Genomic DNA, 4,652 nt, shown 5'->3' on the forward strand with positions numbered 1-4,652 from the left:
TTTTACTCTCTTGTCAGACTATACTGGCTAGGATTTCCAGTACTATATTGAAAAGGAGAGAGAAAAGTGGGCAGCCTTGTCTTGTTTCAGGTTTTTTTTTTTTCTTTGTTTTTTAAAATTTTAGGGATTTTTGCTGTAGGACATGTGTGCTTGGCAGGGAGAGACAGAGAGACAGAAGGAGCGAAATCACCCCCTCTTCCCTCAGTGGTATGGTCATGTTGCAATCTGGTCTCCTCCATTCTCCTCTCAGGATTTTGGGCATACATACACATGTGCCTGGCATGTGTTTTAAGCCATCAGGTCCAGAACTTGAACTGTGGTAATGGAAAAGCTTTCACCTTTTCCCCATTCAATATGATGTGAGCTATGGGTTTGTCATATATGGATTTTATTGTATTGAAAATGCCCTTCTTCGCTGATTTTTCTGAGAGTCTTAATCATAAAAGGATGTTGTATTTTATAAAATGTGTTTTTTTGCATTGATTGATATGATCATGTGGTTTTTATCTTTCCTTCTGTTGATGTGATGAAATACATTTAATGCTTTGTTTATTGATTACTTATATCCCTGGAATAAAGCCTACCTGGTCATGGTGTACAGTCTTTTTAATGTGTTTACTAGTATCTTGTTGAGAATTCTTGCATTTGTATTCATCAGGAATATTGGTCTATGGTTTTCTTTTTTGTCATGTTCTTGTCTGTTTTGGGGATTAGGGTGATGGAACTTCATAGAATGAATTTGGGAAGAAGATTTCTTCCTTTTGGATCTTTTGAAATAGTTTGAGGAGAATTGAGATAAACTCTTTCTTTCTTGGAATGAAAAAATATGAGTTTATTTTGGTGCAAAATTTTGGAGATCCATGCAGATTTTTCTTTTTCTTTTTCTTTTTTTTTTTACGATCATCAATGGCAAAAGGCAGTCGCAGTAAAGCGACACGAAGAGCCGGCTTCACGCTCAGGAGAGAACGCTGCGCCTTCTCCTTGTGGATATTTTTAAAAACATTTTTCCTGAAGATGTTAATATTTTTTTTCCCATCATGAATGCACTATATTAGTTTAGTCAAAGATTTTACCATACCCATTACAGTCAACTGATTTCTTTCCATTTGGGTCTCTTAAATGTTTTACTTCTTTCTTCTTCCTCTTGATTCTGTTTTTTAAATGCTTTGTGGAATTCAGAAATGAAGCCATCGGGATCTGAGCTCTTCAAAGTTGGAAGACTATGTATAACTCATCCAATCTCATTGCTTGCTGTTGATTTATTTAGGCTTTTTATTTCTTCCTGGTTCTTTTTAATTTTAATTTTTTTTATTTGCAGTCATTCACTGTACATCAATACAGTATACAAAATGAGATTTTTCCATCCAGTATACATCATATATTGGTTCAGTCAAGGATATTAGCACATATGTAACTATTTTTTTTTTTTTTTGGAGAGGTTTTTCGCTATAGGGCGCGTGCGCTCGCTGGACAGACAGAGAGAGACAGAGAGATAGAAAGCGAGAAATCACCCCCCAGGGGGGATGGTCACGCCACAATCCCTTCTCCTCCATTCTCCTCTCGGGATCTTGGGCATGCACGCACACGCGCCCGGCGTGAGTTTTAAGCCACTGGGTCCGGGACGCGAACCACGGTTGACTACATGGGAGTCCAGCGACATAGCCATTATGCTAACTGCTGGTTCCCCAGATATGTAACTATTAACAAATAATTTTCTATTTTATATATATATATATATATATAAGTTGTTTTCTGTGCCTTTTTTTTCACATGTTATTGATTCACTAAAATCTTAATCAATTTAAAGACTTTCAATAGCAAGCGCAGGTGATATATATTCATATTTATGAATGCACGTCTGACTTTAGGCATAAACCTCAGTGAGTAAAGTGAAAATGCTATGAAGTAGCACCTTCTGAGGTTATATACCTTACTCCAGTCATTATATAGGTATTAATAGGTATTTTTAATGCATTTTTGAAGTTAAAAAATGTTTTAGTTTTAATAGATCAAAATCAAACAATGTTAAGAGAAATTTGCTTAAAACTTAAAGCCAGGAAAAAGGTTAGGATTCAGTTCAAATAATAGGTAGATGAACCTATCAACAGTTCAAGAGAAGGCAAAAATCCTTAAATATGGAAATCAAAGCATCAAAGAAAATCAGTAATGTTTTAGTCTAAAGTAAAAAAAAATTCTATTTTACTAGTTCAGATTAATCTCTCTTCTGTTGAATTTGCAGTGTTACTCTGGTCTGATCTTTCCATTTAAACTCTGGAAGTTAACATTCGACTCTGGATTTGTCCCTACCGTTAGGTAGGCATTCTCTTGGTTGTTTCTTGTACTCTTATTTCTGTGTATCCGACTTTAGTTTTCCTGATATAGCACTCCCTTCAGAGCTTCTTGAAGAGCTTGTCTGGTGTTGGTAAATTATTTCAAGTTCCGTTTATCTGAGAATGTTTTTGCCTTCTTTTTTTCCCATATGAAAGATAATCTTGCTGGGTATAGTATTCTTGGTTGAAAGTGTTTTTTATTTAACCCTTTGAATATATTTTCCCATTCTTTCCTTGCTTGCATTGTTTCCAATGGGAGGTCTGACGATAGCCTGATGGGATATTTTTTGAAAGTAACTTGATGTTTTTCTCTTGACAATTTTAGTGTCTTATCTCTGCCTGTGGTTTTGGCTAATCTGGGTATGGTGTGCCTTGGGGAAGATCTTGGGATGATTCTATGTGGGGGTTGTTGTATTTCTTGGGTCTGAATATCTGAGTGCCTCTCTAGGTTTGGAAAATTTTCTTCCAGGATTTTATGGAATAGGTTATCAATACCCTGATTAGTGTTTTCACCTTCTGGGATACTGACTTATCTGGATGTTTGAGTGTCTAATGGTATCTAGTGTTACTCGTATGTTATTCTAATTTTTTGGGGTTATTTTCTCAATCCTTCTTGTGTTTTTTTTCTAGGTCAGAGATTCTATCTTCTACAACTGAGATTCGGTCTTCTGTATGATTTAATCTGCTTTTGATATTTTCAATGGAAGTTTTGCTTTCCTGTATTACAGCCTTTATCTCTAACAATTCTGTTTGATTCTTTTTTATGATGTGTATTTCCTTTTTCAGATCATGCAAGAACTTCCTCACCTTCTGGAAAGCAGTGTCTCGTTTTTCCTGCATCTTTTGGAGTTTGTTGTGTCTATTCTTTCGCATATCTGTTAGCTCTGTCACTATGAATATTTCAAATTCTTTATCGGACATTTCCGTGAGATTCCTTGTATTCTTTGTGGAAGAAGATGAGTTATTATTTTGCATTAGAGTAGAGATGTTTTCTTGGTTTCTCATATTTCTTGTGCCTCTGCAGTGGTTTCTGGTCATTTGATCAATTATACTTTTTTCCCCTATTTTTTGGAGTTCAACCTGAGCAATAAGAGGAAGGCAGAAGGAGATGTCCTGCAGTCTGTAAACAGTACCATTTCTCTCCCTTTGCACAGCTGATTCAATGAAAATTAAGGATTAATTTGACCCTAAAATAATCAGATATTTGGCTACTGAGCACCTAGACCTGTGTAGAAAATCAGTGTGTAGAAAATTGAGAAATGTAAAAGAAAAGGAAAGAAAATAGAGAAAACCAAAGAAAAGAAAAAAAAAACCAACTAGACAAGACAATAAGAAAAAGAGAAGAAAAAATTTGACAAAAAATGAAAACTGCATGGTGTGCTAGTGCACCATGCAAATAAGGTCATCCGGAACTCAAATATAGATGGCTGCTGATTGGCTTAGCCTATGGGGACAGGGGAAAGAATTAGAAGGACAAAAGGGCAGCAGAGAACTAAGTTTAAATAAATAAATAAATAAATAAATAAGGGCAAAGGGTCTTCGCTCGTGGAAATCCCTGAATGGAGCTGCTCAGGACTCAAGTATAGATGGCTGCTGATTGGCTTATCCTGGCTCCTGGCTAGAGTGGGCTATTTCTTCCTGGTTCTATCCAGGTAAATTATGTGTTCAGAAAATTTTCCATCTCATCTAGGTTTTGTAGGTGTATAGTTGCTTATAGTATTCTTTCATGATCTTTTGTATTCCTGTACATCTGTTTCATTGCTGGTTTTATTTACCTGGTTCCTTTGTTCTTGACTCCTTTAGCTAATGGTGTGTCAATTTTGTTTATCTTCTCAAAGAACCAGTTTTAAGTTTCACTTATTTCCTGTATATTTTATTTATTCTCTATTTCATTTATTTCTGCTTGAATCTTTATTGTTTCTTTTCTCTTTCTCTCTCTCTTTTTGGTGTATTCTTGTTGCTTTTCCACCTCCTTAAGATGTGTTGTTAGGTTGTCTATTTTGCCACCTTTCTATTTTTTTTTTCTTGTGAGTACTAGTTACTATGAACTTCTCTCATGACTACTTTGTGTGTGTGTGTGTGTGTGTGTGTATGTGAGTGTGTGTAGAGTGTTTAGCTTTAGAATATGTATGCTCACTGGACAGAGAGAGAAAGATAGAGACAGAGAAACTGAGAGGGAAAGTGAAAAATCATTCCTGGGGCCATGGGTCGGGGGGTTGACCATGCCATAATCCCTTCTCCATTCTCCTCATGGGATCGTGCATATGTATGCACCTGTGCGTATGGCCAGACTTTTGAGCCGCCAGGTCTGAGACTGAAACT

General features: G+C 36.1%; 1 non-coding gene across 1 annotated transcript; it reads right to left on the reverse strand.

Moving 5' to 3' along the window:
• Window positions 1-857: 857 nt before the first annotated feature.
• Window positions 858-1,064, reverse strand: LOC114005948 (small nucleolar RNA U3). The gene has a single exon (XR_003547738.1). It is a non-coding gene; the product is annotated as a small nucleolar RNA U3 (small nucleolar RNA).
• Window positions 1,065-4,652: the final 3,588 nt, after the last annotated feature.

Source organism: Tupaia chinensis, unplaced genomic scaffold (assembly GCF_000334495.1).
Source record: "Tupaia chinensis unplaced genomic scaffold, TupChi_1.0 Scaffold144982_1, whole genome shotgun sequence".
Taxonomy (NCBI): Eukaryota; Metazoa; Chordata; class Mammalia; order Scandentia; family Tupaiidae; genus Tupaia; species Tupaia belangeri.